Source organism: Ruditapes philippinarum, unplaced genomic scaffold, assembly GCF_026571515.1.
Source record: "Ruditapes philippinarum isolate M1 unplaced genomic scaffold, ASM2657151v2 ctg6120_1_1_1_1, whole genome shotgun sequence".
Taxonomy (NCBI): Eukaryota; Metazoa; Mollusca; class Bivalvia; order Venerida; family Veneridae; genus Ruditapes; species Ruditapes philippinarum.
The window spans coordinates 37,271-53,972 of NW_026857530.1; the positions used below are offsets into that span (position 1 = coordinate 37,271).

At 32.3% G+C, this 16,702-nt stretch overlaps 1 long non-coding RNA gene across 1 annotated transcript; it reads left to right on the plus strand.

Annotated features, from left to right (window-relative positions):
- Window positions 1-1,253: 1,253 nt before the first annotated feature.
- Window positions 1,254-16,442, plus strand: LOC132750096 (uncharacterized). The gene is made up of 6 exons (XR_009628498.1): window positions 1,254-1,396; window positions 7,698-7,722; window positions 9,378-9,431; window positions 10,467-10,541; window positions 13,175-13,270; window positions 15,290-16,442. It is a non-coding gene; the product is annotated as an uncharacterized LOC132750096 (long non-coding RNA).
- Window positions 16,443-16,702: the final 260 nt, after the last annotated feature.

Here is a 16,702-nt window from a genome sequence, read left to right on the forward strand (position 1 = left end):
AAAAATCTCAACGCAGTAGCTACGTAAGATGAATTATAGTATATAAAAATAAACTTATACAGGAAAATACATACACATAGTCAGTATGATTTAGATTGCAAATATCAGAAAATACCACAGAGCATGTAGTCCTTTGATTGTTACCATTAAGATTGCAATAATTTGCTGACTATGTATCCACTGCACTGATTATTTCTTATAAACTTAACATCACAAGCATGAATACCTACCTACAGCAGCTTCCAATTTGGATGCACTACTTAATAGCAGATAATATTAGAATACATATGCTACTAATGGAACAATGTTTCATGGATATATTACTGGTTTAAATGGATTTGTAGACGTAACATCAAGTAAGAAAATGACTAATTTTCAAACAACGCTTTTAAATCGTTGTTCATAACTTATATATAAATGCTGGGGACAGGAATTGGGCGGGAATCTTCTACATGGTGCTTATTCTTTCATTCATTCAATAATCTTTCTTTCTTTCTTTTTTGTAAGTTTTTGAACAATTTTTATAATCAAATTCTGTTTTCTCAAATGATATCATATTGATTGCTAATATATACATTTATTGAATTTCAATTACAACAGAATTTATGCACATCTTTTTACTACAACTGAGGCGATGTGGGATGGGCCAATTTCCTAATGTTGTTAAAACTTGTGGCCGACCCTTTTGCTTTTTATTAATAACTATAACATCCATGTAATAACTGTAAATTTATTCGTTACTGTTTTGTAGTTTGTTTGCATGTGGCAATTTATCTGTTTTGTATATGTAATGTAAAAGCAATATTAAAATATGATTAAACTAAGAAATGACATGTTCTTTAGCAGAGACATAGGCTATAGATAATAAGATTAACTAGTTTTATCATGACGTATCTTTTATAATATATAAAGATCTACAACAAATTATTTTGTATTAAAATATTAAATTCGTTTTTACAATAAAATATTAATAAAAACCAATATATCTTTGGATAGGCTGATTTAAAGTTAACAAAAGATATTTTAGATAGTCACCGATTTATAAATATTACGATCCGTAAAATAGTGTAGAAATTTAAGGTCTACATGTGCGTATTCATCCTATGCTTCAGTAAATAAAATTTCAATATATGGAGAAAAAATATGTTAGCGACGCTGATTTGTCAATAAATTAGAAAATAATTGCTGACATGAGAAGCATGTGATGCAATATCTTTATCAATCTAGCTTTAAACGACTGGGATAAATCCAGTTTTATTCGCATTAGGCATCAGTTTAGACATAGCCTAACAACAACAACAACAACAACAACTAAAACGGTGAATAGAATAAAAAGATAATATAGTCAGGCTGGTTACGTAACGAGGATGACTGTAAAGGTTCATGTTGTATACTGGTGAGTTTATTGTTTGAACTTTTGTTAATTCATAGAACGTTAATTTCAATTACATAATATTTTACTTTAACTTATTTCGGAGGGCGATACTAAACTGCTGACGAATTAGCTGACGGTATAGAATATATAGGAAACTGCTGACCAGTTAAACAAAGAAGGATTATCGAAAACTGATGACCAGTTAGATAAAGAAGGGAAAACAATGAAGGTGTCAAATTGCCGTTGGTGATATTACAGGCGAGGTCGAGAAATACTTGATTAAATGTTTTTCAAGATGTCAATATTTGAAAGAGCCTGATATTACAAATGTCAGATACATATTAATTATAAATATTTCAATTGATATAATATACTGTATATTTCTCTATTTCTTTTGATATAATATTCTATTTAAGTACCTTGATGAATTTTCTTCTATGTGTTATATATTGGTTAAAATTTAAAAAAATGAAGTCAAAATATGATGTACGAAAAATCATAATTTGTTTCAAGTATGTATAAAACTTAGCTTAACACTTTCCCCCATGAGCATATTGTGAAAAATGGCCATTTTTACTGAAAAGCCTCCTCTTACAAGTTCAAACTGCTATGAAACTATGAAAAATGCTTCAATACTAATCAAACTTGCCACAAATGTTCACTGGACTGGACCATTGTCTTTGTGACGACATGCTCAGTCTTAAATTTCCTGTTACCATGGCAAAGAGGGCGCCGAAAAAGTGCTCAATATTTTGAGCAACATTTCTCAAACGAAAACATGTGTTTGGGGCCCAAATGGGACATTTTTTCACTATTTGAGGCCTAAAAAAGGGGGGGTCGAAAGTGCGTTGTTTCGCGTATATATGTGGGAAAGGGTTATGGTCTTCAGCGTACCTGCTTATATACTATGACATGACGTGAACGCTGAAGATAACCCCGTAGGGAAAGTCCACCAATAATCGTGACAGGAATCTGACACGCTCGTATTTATTCATCGAACATGCCATGAAGTCAAGTGAAGCATCCTTGATAAAACTATATATAATCTGTTGATAAGCCAAGGATGGACAAATAAAAATCTTATTACGAACATAAACTACCTAATAGTTCCCGACAGGTAAAATTTTCGGCACTTGGCCGCCATATTGCCAAAATGTTTGATCACGTGATTACGCGATTGACCTTTATGAACCCATGTGCCTCCAATATTTTTATAAATTACTTTTTTTAAAGAAATTGAAAAAGGTGATTTACTGACTTTTATATTCTATACAATCGTATTTAAGTACTAAAAAATTAATGAAAATAAATAAAAACATTATCTTGAATAAAAATATCGAAATCATGTCAACAAAATGTTCTTAATATAGTACACGACTCTATTCAAATCTGTTCCCGCGAATGACGTCATACGAATGTCATGGCCGACTACAGTCGGCGTAAATTGATATTTTACAGTTAAATAGGCAATTTTAATGACGGTATTAATATTTTGATACTTTAATTGGTATAGAACGATATTAAAATGATTGTTTAATCGTAAAATGTACAAGAATTGATTGGGTCAAGTGTATTTGTAAGTGAAAAACAAGAATGTATCATCTTATGTTATTCTGGTTAGGTTTCGTAACGGGTCTAATCCAAAACTTTAATGCCGCATCAGATGAAAAACAAAAATGTTAAATAGCGGCTTATAAAGTTTTGGAAGCCAGAACTAGTATAAAACTATGCATCATAGGTTAAAATATATACATGTACATATATGTAATGTATATATTTTAACAAAATACATTATTGTGTCGTATTTAGTGCAAATATGAAATAAAGTGATTTCTGTTTGCTTATTTGTTGTTCGTATAATTGTTTAAGTAATATTGAACAAAAATTAAAAATGTGCTAATTGTTTCAGTTAATAAGCTTTTATTAGTTTACATTATAAACAACATGTTTCTACAGATATCCATTTAATAAACTGATAATTTATCAAAATGGATATGCCCCAAGGTCATATTAAAAATTGATTTCACATGTGACGTGTCATTCTTGATTTATCTATGACAAAATACAATAAACAGTTCAAAATATGTTTTTAAAATGCTGACCATATTGTAGAATCTGCTGACAAGTTAGCTATATAGAGAAAAATATATTTTGCCACGAAATTGTTACTCATTATGCAAATTTAATATATTTTATGAAATCATGTCGACATTTAATGAAGTTAAAACACTGATGACCAATTTAATGTTAATTCAAATTGATTTAAGCCGTAAAACTCTTCTTATTCTATATGGTCAGCAAATTTAACGCTCTTTACATTAGTGATTAAGGCGAGAAAATGCTGACCAGTTAAACATATATTAGAATCTGCTGACAGTTAGCTATATAGGGAAAAATATATTTTGCCGTGAAATTGTTACTCATTTTATAATGTATGCAAATTTAATATATTTTATAAAATCATGTCGACATTTAATTAAGTAAAAACACTGTTGACTAATTTAATATTAATTCAAATTGCAATTATTGCTTTTGAAAATACATTTTTTTCCGTTACAAGATTTTTCTATTGAAATATCACTAACAAGAGATTTGATAAAACTCATAACATTATAATTCTTTATAAAACATTAATTGAAATTTTTGCATATCTTTAGAGATATAAAAAGCTGTTTAATATATCCTTTTAAAATCACAGCTTTATATTGAATATAGTAATGTAAATCCATGTTAAAATGTATGATATTATGGTACTTTAAATGTATATATTAATTTAGTTTATAAACATAGTCATATATATGCAAAAATTAAAAATATAATTAAAAGAATAAAAGTAATTTCCCATCTTTTTATTACCCCCTACGGCGTGTTTATATAACTTCACAACTTCAATGTTTCCCTTCTTTGTGTAACTGGGCAGCATTTTCCGATAATCCTTCTTTATTTCAAAATGAGAAACTAGTCATACCGAAACCAACAACTGAGTACTTTAGGAAATCATTTGACTATTCTGGTCCTAAAATATGGAATGACATCCCAATTTATATTTGAAATTCAGATACTTTGAAGAAATTTCAAGACACATATATTAAGTGGCAAGTTTCTAATTAAATGAGTGTACATTTTGTTGTAATGATAATGCCACACAAGAATAGAATGTATAATGTTTTGGTTTTACAATATTGTTTTAATCTTACTGGTAAAAAAATGTATTTTTCATGCCCAGATTATGAAAATGTGGTTTCTTGATGTTTGTTTGTTTTTTTTGTTTTTGTTTTTTTGTTTTGTTTTTTTTGGGTTTGATTTTTGTTGTTTTTTTGTTTTCTATTTGTGTATATATGTTATTTAAAATATGTAATGTATATATTGTTATGTATATGCTATGTAAATGCTGAGGCCCGCATGGAAGATCGGGAAACCAAATGTGTTAGCCTCATTAAATAAAGTCGTTACTTACTTACTGACTATTTAACTGGTCAGCAGTTTCCTATATATCTATATCGTCAGCTAATTCGTCAGCAGTTTAGTGCGACCCTATTTCGGATTTGTTTATTTCGGATGAAATTGAATTTTTGGAAGTCACAGTAGCCACAGACGCCTTTTAAATTCAAATAAAATGTATATTTGTCAATCCAAGTATAACTGATCATATATATCAAAAGGGGAGCAGTGGCATAGTGGTTAAGGTGTCTGCCTCTCAACCCATATATCATGGGTTTGAGCGCTACTTGGGTCACAACCATGTTTCTCCATAATTATGACACCAGTACTGGTTTGTTCCAGGAAGCGGACTTGAAAGTGATTAATATCAGTTGCAAGAACTTGTTTCGCAATCAAGCTGAAATAAATATGTTTACACCAATATAATATATTTATGAAAAAAACAACAACAAAAACTTATAATTGGCTGTCACTGTGAAAAAAGAATTAAATTTCTACGTCTACAATAATACACAAGATAAAAATGTTCGCTGAAAAAATCTGCACACCTACCACCAAAATCACCATGTATTTTAGTCCATTTCCAATATTTACAATGAATCCTTTTTTCTATCAGAAGATAATTATAAATTCTCAAAGATGATGGTCAATTTTAAACTTCAACATCAATATAAGCAACGCAACCTGCAGGCAAAATAAACATCAAAATTAAAGCAGTTTTAGTCCATTTACAAAATCTTGCAACACATTCACCGATTGACAGTTTCTGAACTAGCACTAGCAGACATCAGGCTATTCATATCAGTAGAATTGCGAGGATCGTATCTCTCTGTATAAAATGTATGTAAAATGGTCTGACTTGTTGTAGGTTGAACAGTAAATTTAAATACCCTTAGTCAAAATTAGTGTCAAACAATGTGTTGAAATATGTTTTGAAACAAAGTTAAGATCACAAGCTTTTCATTGGTGTAATTAATTTCAAAATCAGACTTTAAATCACCCTAAACTAGCGTTTTAAAAACAGGTAAATTTGAATTGTTTTAGCATTAATTTAGAAATATTGATTTTATTCGAAAATAAAGGAAACAACTCTTATTTTTTCGCTCCATATACCTCCATATACCTCGGTTATTTAAGTAGTTCATATAGAGACTGTCAATGGGTGTATACAAAATTGGATCCCCAGCATTGCCGTATAGTTGGAGCTATTATTGCATAGTATGTTGGTTTCCTTATTGATAATTAAGTAGTGTTGGGTATTGAACTCGAAAATCACTATCGATAATCGGACCACCACAAAATAATTGTCTGCAGATATTATAATCGAGTTTTTTCTTAAGGTACCAATCCTTGTATGTATTTTTTTCTACAGTAATGACCACATTTTGAGAATAAATAAACTCTTGTCTCAAAGATTAAAGTAAGTTGTACTCTTTGAATCCAAAACAAAAAACACAAATACCTAATACAACTTTGTGACAGGCAATTTTTGAATTATAAAACATTATCGTTTTTAAAAAGGACTATCGATTGTCGCCGATTTTGGGGTGGTCCGATTAGTTATTGATTTTCAGAGACAATCGGGACAACACTATGATTAAGTATTAGTATATTGTATTTTGAGTCAGCATATCTCTCAGTAAAAATCATATGACATAATGTATAATGGTCGACATGTTTATGTCAGTCAAGCCCATGTTGCTTTGCCCAGAATTAAAAATATCTCAAAGCGACGTCATATTTATAGGACTACAATTGGTATGATGCGAATATAAACTCCTATGACATGTTAGGTATTTGAAGACAAGGTGTGACTGTCACATTACAATCACACTGTGGATATCATATAATATACATCTATTTGTTGTAATCAGGTTATTGCCTTTCCTCTTGTTATGCCTTCTGTACATTGTACGTTGCATGTAAACAACAACAGCTTGAAATTGAAGTTAACTTAAACAGATACATGATCAAACTTGAAAAAGTGCTATGTCTCTAAATATTGAAACACCTTTCATCAGTTGGTTTGCACTACTAATCACTTAAAAAATGCAAAAATTTGACATCCACACACAGACACAGAAAAGTATGTTTTAGTGCTCAAAATGATTTTCAGTAATATGTCAGAACTCTTTATCGCACAATAAATTAAGAGTCTTTCAGCTAATATAAATGTTTCGTCTGAGTTATTTTATTTTCAGATATCAAATAAAAGAGTAGATATCTACTATCTTTTCTAAATATTCAAGGGGTTGTGCAAAACAGTTTTAATGTATTATACATATATAAAATTAGCTAAAGCCGTTTTGCACGAAACTTTTGTATTGCTTTGCACCAGATTTCTTGTTAATTTAAATACATTAAGCAGTATCCAAAAAAAAAAAATTAATGTGCTTATTTCATTCAATGTTCTATTTCATTAACTTCAAACTGTTAATTTTATGTTCACAAGCACAAAATAAATGCAAATGATTGAGTATCTAATAAAGCTTTGAAAAACTTGCAAACTGTACTGAAGGAACCTTTTAGTATTGTCGTCAACTATTTTATATGCTATGAGCCCACATTTGTGGGTGTAAAGTTAAGTGTGGTATTGCACTTCAGTAAATGCAAACAGCGTAACCATCAGACTAAATTAATTTTACACCATAATTTATACATTTAATTTAGTTTTAAGTACTACTTTGTGTTGTATGTCGTGTTGCAAACAGCTTCCCTTCTGTCAGCATTGAAGTCTCACATCTGCCTTTAGGGTATGATTCAAAAAAGCAATAAAGTGTGTGCTTTCATGGGTTTACCAAACAAATTTTCTAATTTGATTGATGAAAATGTTAGTACATGTTAATTTGCATTATTAATTTTTATGCTTTCTTTTTTTCAGAGGAGCATGAGGTTATGCCTCCAAGGTAAGATATTATCAATTTGTTTCTGTCTTTTACAAGACATTATTTATAACAAGACATATTCCAAAACACTAAATCTTACTTGTCCATTGGTTTGTATCTTTTCCTACTTTCAAATTAGCATATACACCCAGAGATTTTTTGGAAGAAGAATTTCATGTTAAAAATGAATAAGTTATATACATTTACATTTTTTGAAACTTTTTGTTAACAGGGAGAAAATTTGATTAAAAATAGTTAATGTAAAGAGATGTTTAAGTTTAAAATAGAATAAAAAATATCAATGGAAATGCGTTTAGTGACATATAAGTAAATGGTCAGTGGTAAGAATCAAAATAACGACATTTTGCCATAATTATGTTAGTTTAAACTATGTAAAAATAATCAATAATTCCTGACCAATGGAAATTTTTATAAATAAAATCTGGAATGTACCGGTATTTTTCAATTCTTAAGCTAGAAAGAATTCCAATATGTTATATCCTTATGCACTTGGTCGGCTGTCCGTATGTCTGTTAGCAACTGTGTCTTTTAAACTTATGGAAGGAAATGGAAACTTAATGTCAGAAATTTTAACCAAAATATAATGATGATGTACAGAGCGCAGGATTGACATTCCTAAAGAGTAAAGACATTTTGCATGAATTTTAAAATTTCATGTCCACTCTATTCTTTTGAACAGTTAGGCAGAAATTAAATCTATTTGACAGTCTGAGAAGTATAAGATATAATTTGATAAGGTGCAGAACACAGACTTGGACTTCCTGAGATCAAAATCGACCCCGCCCTTGGGATTACTTGATTTAAAGGAAAACACGTTTAAATCTCATTGGGTGAAACCACAGTCATGTAAAAGACATCTTGAGCTTACATATTTAGCATGTATCATTGCCTAATTGACTTTTACAAAACCGATATGAATCATGCCACTGGGTTCAATATTGTCGTGCCAGGGGTCGCTGAATTTATATAGACTTATATAGTAAAAAAACTTTGTGACATATTGTGTGAAACTACTTTGCCCAGAACTTAAATATTTTGCTTGTAACATCACTGTGGACCACAATGTAACTGTAATAGTCATGCCCATTGGATAAATATATAGGGGGTCACTTATTTAATGTAATCTTGTATAGGAAAATACATTTAAGTCTTATTTTGTGAGACTGCAATGCCTATAGTTTAGATATTTGGCCATTTTTGGTCTCTACTTGTGTTAATAATGCGCATTGGTTCAATATTGTCCCACCCCCTTGGCTCACTTAATTTATATGACTTATAAAGAAAAAAAGCATTGAAGTCTTCTTGTGTGAAACTATAATGCCTCATAGATTACAAAGCAGGTAGCATTACCTTGTGGACCTTTACAAAACAGATATTAATCATGCCCCTTATGTCAATATTGGCCCATCCTTGGGTCACTTGATTAACATTGAGTTATATGTAATAGGAAAACACATTTAAAAGTATTATTGTGTGAAACTACAATGCTCAGAGATTAGATATTTGGCATGCAGCAACAATTTGTAGTTTAACTCTTATAATGCCCAGAGCTTCTATATTTGGTACATAGCATTGCCTAGTAGACCTCTATAACAATTGTATGAATCATAAATTTATATCTGGATTAATATGTCTTCTCTTTTTGTTTATTTCAGTTCCGAAAGCTAGCTAATGATTTGAAGAAAGAGTTTCCAGATAAACTTGACATTGTAAATATTATGATTTTTTTGTTCCTAAAAACAATTAAAAAGAATAAAACAATTTTAAGCATGAATCTATAGGTCAATGTAATTTTTCTTTACAAGAACTACAGTATGTTGAAGGCATAAATATTGACCAAGCTACAGTGTGTTGTACTCCCCTGTAGTCCTTACTCAATTCATTTTTCATAACAAAATTTTTTAAAAGGAAAATGTCTTCTGAGTCAAAAGGATATAAGTTGATTTTATCTTGAACTATTGGTCTTGATATTTTGACAAGCGAAATTTTCTCAAATATTTATAGCTCTAAGTAAAATTCAGTTGCTTAGATTATTTAATCTTCTAAATGAAACTTTGGTCTTAGAGAGCTGAATCTTTCTTTATGGGAGTCTCATCTCAAAATATAAATATTTATTTTGTTTTATGTAAAATAAAATTTATATCATGTTCAGATAGTAATACTGACAAGCATGTAAAAGTTTACACTACTGTCAATTTCTTTTCTCTTATTAGGGATGATTTGTGAGAGTAAGTGAATGCTTAAAAAATGAAAACACCTGTGATTTCTAGATGCTTTACTCTGATCAGATGTTTTCTGTGTCTTATTTAGGCAGAAACTAAACCAAGGCATGGTTATTACAATTACTTAGTTGCAAAATTGTTAATAAGGCTTGGACACTGAATTATCAATATATTTTTGGTCTATGTGACAAGTGGGCTCAGATCATTGACTTCAATTCTTTTGTCTCGTTTGTTGTCTGGTATGTCTCTCAAAGCTAAAGGTTTGATTATCAACCAGGATGAAAAAAATCTTTGTAATGCAAAATATTCATCCAGCTAGCTGATAGAAAGTTGGTGGTCATTCTTGCATGTATACTCCTGTTCAAAATTATACTATGACAGGCACTAGTCACCCTGCCAGTAAAGCATGAAAAGTGTCATATAACTATTGTCAACAGTTCCAGTGTGCTTTAAAAGTCAACCCCATTCAGCTTGATTATGTACTACATTTATATTCAAATTATTTTCTTCTTATTATTTTAGACAAGTGAGGGTACTCCTAATGTAACTGGCTGGTTTGAGGTTCTTGTTGATGGCAAACCTGTTCACTCAAAAAAGGTATATCTTTCACCTTTACCCACCTGGATTTCTGTAACAATTTTACTTACAAACCTATCATGAGTTGGAATTAAAAACTGTGCAATGTTATGGACAATTTTTAGCTCATCTTTTATAAAAAATAACAAGAGCTATTGTACTCACCCTGGCGCTGGGGTAGGCACACACTGGTTAAGTTTTTGCGTGCAAGTTGGTATTTCTAAAACTACATAGGGGAATGGTTTGAAACTTCACACACTAATTCTATGTGATTATCTAACATGATGGACACAGGTCCCATAACTCTTGAGTTAACCTTTTTACAGAGTCTTACTGTCGAGCACTGTGAATAGTTGCATGTGTTGTCTTGCAGACAACTCTTATTAGAATCATTATTTTTTAGGGAAAATGTCAAAATATTTACTGACTGAATAGTGAACAGTTAAGACAATGATCAGATAGCACAAATGGTAAAATTCTTAGCTAGCAACATGCTACTTGTTAAAATGCATTTTTAGCTCACCTGAGCATGCTCAGGGTGAGCTTTTAGGATCGATGATTGTCCGTTGTCCGTCCGTCGTCCGTTCACATTTTGTTGTTAACACTCTAGCGGTCGCATTTTTGCCTCAATCATCATCAAACTTGGTCAGGATGCTTATCTAGTTGATAGCTCGGATGAGTTCGAACATGGGTCATCTCGGATGAAAAACTAGGTCACAAGAGCTAAAAATAGAAAAACCTTGTTAACACTCTAGAGGTCACATTTTTGCCTCAATCATCATCAAACTTGGTCAGGATGTTTGTCTAGGTGATAGCTCGGATGAGTTCGAACATGGGTCATCTCGGATGAAAAAGTAGGTCACCGGAGCTAAAAATAGAAAAACCTTGTTAACACTCCAGCGGTCACATTTTTGCCTTAATCATCATCAAACTTGGTCATGATGCTTATCTAGTTGATAGCTCGGATGAGTTCGAACATGGGTCATCTCGGATGAAAAACTAGGTCACAAGAGCTAAAAATAGAAAACCTTGTTAACACTCTAGAGGTCACAACTTTCCCTCAATCATCAACAAACTTAGTCAGAATGTTTGTCTAGGTGATAGCTTGGATGAGTTCGAACATGGGTCATCTCGGATGAAAAAGTAGGTCACCGGAGCTAAAAATAGAAAAACCTTGTTAACACTCTAGCGGTCACATTTTTGCATCAATCATCATCAAACTTTGTCAGGAAGCTTATCTAGGTGATAGCTTGGGTGAGTTCGAACATGGGTCATCTCGGATGAAAAAGTAGGTCACTGGAGCTAAAAATAGAAAAACCTTGTTAACACTCTAGCGGTCACATTTTTGCATCAATCATCATCAAACTTGGTAAAGATGCTTGTGTAGGTGATAGCTTGGATGAGTTCGAACATGGGTAATCCTGGATGAAAAACTAGGTCACCTGAGCTTAAAATAGAAAAACCTTGTTAACATTCTAGCGGTCACATTTTTTCCCCAATCATCATCAAACTTGGTCAGGATGCTTGTCTAGGTGATAGCTCGCATGAGTTCGAACATGGGTCATCTCGGATGAAAAACGAGGTCACCGGAGCTAAAAATAGAAAAACTTTGTTAACACTCTAGCGGTCACATTTTTGCCTCAATCATCATCAAACTTGGTCAGGATGCTTGTCTAGGTGATAGCTCGGATGAGTTCGAACATGGGTCATCTCAGATGAAAAACTAGGTCACCGGAGCTAAAAATAGAAAAACCTTGTTAACACTCTAGCGGTCACATTTTTGCCTCAATCATCATCAAACTTGGTCAGGATGCTTATCTAGTTGATAGCTCGGATGAGTTTGAACATGGGTCATCTCGGATGAAAAACTAGGTCACAAGAGCTAAAAATAGAAAAACCTTGTTAACACTCTAGAGGTCACATTTTTGCCTCAATCATCATCAAACTTGGTCAGGATGCTTGTCTAGGTGATAGCTCGGATGAGTTCGAACATGGGTCATCTCGGATGAAAAACTAGGTCACAGGAGCTAAAAATAGAAAAATCTTGTTAACACTCTAGTGGCTACTGTTTTGATCCAAATATCCTGTAAATTGGTCTGAAAGTTTGTTTTGATGATTTCTAAGTCAAGTTCGAACATGGGTCATCTTGGATGAAAAACTAGGTCACACCGCCCAAATATGGAAAAACCTTGTTAACATTCTAGTGGTCACATTTTCGACTCAATTATCATCAAACTTGGTCAGGATGCTTGTCTAGGTAATTGCTCGGATGAGTTCGAAATCGCATGTGAAACTAGGTCACCGGAGCTAAAAATAGAAAAATCTTGTTAACACTCTAGTTGCTACTGTTTTGATCCAAATATCCTGGAAATTGGTCTGATAAGTTTGTTTTGATGATTTTGAGGTCAAGTTTGAATATGGGTCACCTGGGTAAAAAACTAGGTCACACTGCTCAAATATGGATAATCCTTGTTAACACTGTAGTGGTCACATTTTTGACTCACCTGTCATGAGACTTGGTCAGAATGCTTGTCTAGGTAATTGTTTGGATGAGTTTGATGGGTCAGGTGAGCGATCTAGGGCCATCATGGCCCTCTTGTTTTTATAAATGTAAAGACATGTTTATCATCAAAATTTGTTGTTGTTTATTTCAGAATGGAGATGGCTATGTTGACAATAAAGCAAAGATTGACAGAATTAAGAAACATATAGAACAAAGTTTGACGTAGTGATTTACCTGCTAAAAATATGTGAGTAAATATTTGCTTGGTTTGGTATAGTTTATGATGAACATATTTATTAAAGTTGTGGCCATGATGAGCTTCTGTGGTCACCTGATATCCATTAACCATACTTGTGTCAGCAATTTCTTGTCTGTGTCATACCAGTTTAATTTTACTTGATTATAATTGATCATACATATAATTTTCTAAAGCTGTCTGATAACCTTGATTACAGAGTTATGAACCCTTAAAAGGTCCAAAACGATCATATTTTTATGTTCCCTGAAGAGAAAGCATAAAGTTGCCACCTTGTTTGTCTGTCTGTCGCACACTTGTCAGGAAAAGAATTTGAAATTTCAAATATCAAAGAAATACAAATAAACTTCCTGGTATATTTTGTTTATTTTTAGCTCACCTGTCACAAAGTGACAGGGTGAGCTTTTGTGATTGCTTTTCGTCCAGCGTCCGTCCGTCTGGCGTCCGTCCGTCCGTAAACTTTTACTTTAAATGACATCTCCTCATAAACCACAAGGCCAATTTCATCCAAACTTCACAGGAATGTTCCTTTGGTGGTCACCTTTAAAAATTGTTCAAAGAATTTAATTCTATGCAGAACTCTGGTTGCCATGGCAACCGAAAGAAAAAACTTTAAATATCTTCTTTTCAAAAACCATAAGAGGTAGAGCTTAGATATTTGGCATGAAACATCTTCTAGTGAGTGTCTACCAAGTTTGTTCAAATAAAAGCCCTGGGGTCAAAATTGGCCTCGCCCCGGGGGTCATTGATTTTCCCTATATGCATATAGTAAAAACTTAAAAAATCTTCTTTTAAAGAACCCAAAGAGCTAGAGCTAAGATATTTAGCATGAAACATGTTCTAATGGGTGTCTACCAAGTTTGTTCAAATAAAAGCCCTGGGGTCAAAATTGGCCCCGCCCCAGGGGGTCATTGATTTTCCCTATATGCATATAGTAAAAACTTAAAAAATCTTCTTTTAAAGAACTCAAAGAGCTATGGCTAAGATATTGAGCATGAAACATGTTCTAATAGGTGTCTACCAAGTTTGTTCAAATAAAAGCCCTGGGGTCAAAATTGGCCCCGCCCCAGGGGGTCATTGATTTTCCCTATATGCATATAGTAAAAACTTAAAAAATCTTCTTTTAAAAATCCAAAAGAGTTAGAGCTAAGATATTTAGCATGAAACATGTTCTAATAAGTGTCTACCAAGTTTGTTCAAATAAAAGCCCTGGGGTCAAAATTGGCCCCGCCCCGGGGGGTCATTGATTTTCCCTATATGCATATAGTAAAAACTTAAAAAATCTTCTTTTAAAGAAATCAAAGAGCTATGGCTAAGATATTTAGCATCAAACATGTTCTAATAGGTGTCTACCAAGTTTCTTCAAATAAAAGCCCTAGGGTCACAATTGGCACCGCCCCTGGGGTCATTGATTTTCCTTATATGTGTATAGCAAAAACTTAAAAAATCTTCTTTGAAAAAACCCAAATAGCTAGAGTTAAGATATTAAGCATGAAACATCTTTTAGTGAGTGTCTACAAAGTTTGTTCAAATAAAAGACCTGGGGTCAAAATTGGCCCCGCCCCGGGGGTCATTGATTTTCTTTATATGTGTATAGCAAAAACTTAAAATCTTCTTTGAAAAAACCCAAATAGCTAGAGTTTAGATATTAAGCATGAAACATCTTCTAGTAAGTGTCTACAAAGTTTGTTCAATAAAAGCCCTGGGGTCAAAACTGGCCCTGCCCCAGGGGTGTCATTGGTTTTAACTATATGTGTATAGTAAAAACATTAAAAAAGTCTTCTTTTAAAAAGCCCAATGAGCTAGAGCTTAGATGTTTAGCATGAAACATCTTCTTATGGGTGTCTACCAAGATTGTGCAAATAAAAGACCTTTGGTTAAATTGGCCCTGCAATGTTGGGGGGGGGGGTGGGGGGCCTATATACAGGTGAGCGACCTCAGGGCCATCATGGCCCTCTTGTTTAGATTTTAAAATAAGTTGTAAATTTATTTATATGTGTATAATTGTAGGATAACAACTGGACATGGTTCATTAATTTCTGGAGAGAAGCTAGGATGATGATTTATGATGAAACAATTGATGTGTCATAGATTGGATGATAACAGCTGCTGCCAGATATTGAATATTGTTCACTTGTTGCCAGTTTATATGTACATATTAATGTGTTATGCACTCTCATATATTTTTTGTTCCATTTGTTGTTACCAGTACAAGCATGTAACTTGTTATATCTGCAGGAAATACTGTGATAAACATTTACATATGAATTTTTTTAGTGTTAATCCTACTTTCATTTTATCGATTCCCAGATAATGCAGGTCACTTTCAATGTAATTGATCAGGAAATCCTTTAGCTGTACCACTGCTTAAGCATGTACAGAAGTGAAAGTAAAGGCAGTATGTACTGGTAAACTGCTTGACAGCCTGCTTGCCTTTGCTGAACTGTGCTCTGCTAAATTTAGTGTTGCACATTTATATAGTCTGACCAAGCTCTATACTGTTGGTAGCTCAATTTTTGAATTTGAAGGAAAGGCAAATCATTATATTAAATTCAGTATGTTAAGATTTTACATAGGTCAGTATTGCACTGAAATCCTAAATGGTACAATGTATATTGTTAGTGGCATTACCTTTATGGTGACACTAAAGTAAGAAAGAATGATATGTTTATACATATACATGTATCAATGTGATATCTAAAAAGGCTGATAATTTTGAATCTCTTTATGTTTTGTTTTTTTACATTTTATGTTTATTTTAAGTTCTTGCTTAAGGTACAATGTATCATGTATTCTCTTTTTCTATTTGTTGAACTTGTTTTCTACAGTAACATGTGATGCATCTACTCCTTCGCAAATTGTTGAAATTTCAACAAATCTCGGGAATTTTTCATATACAAACGATAAAAAGTAAATGATACTGGATAGTATCATTTAAATTTGATATAGACTATAATATCTGTCACTATTCTTTTGTATTGGAAGAAAAAGGGAAGTAAGAAAACTTTATTACATAGGATTTCAAGATTTGGACAGATCAAGTTATGAAATAAAACTTAAGTTGTGTATACATGTATATTGTTTTCTCATGCATTTACAGACTAACTTTTATATATTTACATGTTTTCATTCACCTTAATTAATAAATATTTTCGAGATTTAATTTCTTGTGTAACTTTATCTATAATTTGTTGTTGAAAAATGTGAGGTTATTTCAGCCACAGTGATAAGCATGGATTATTTAATTCAACAAAACTTGGCACTTCTTTTAACACTATCAGATTTTTATGTAAACTAAAACACATTTAATACCTTGTAAATCAATAAATATCTGATACAGACTGTGTGCCTGTGGTGTGTGTCTGTTAATTCAGATATATATTCATGGGCAGATTGAACCTTACAAAGTATTCAATATTAATG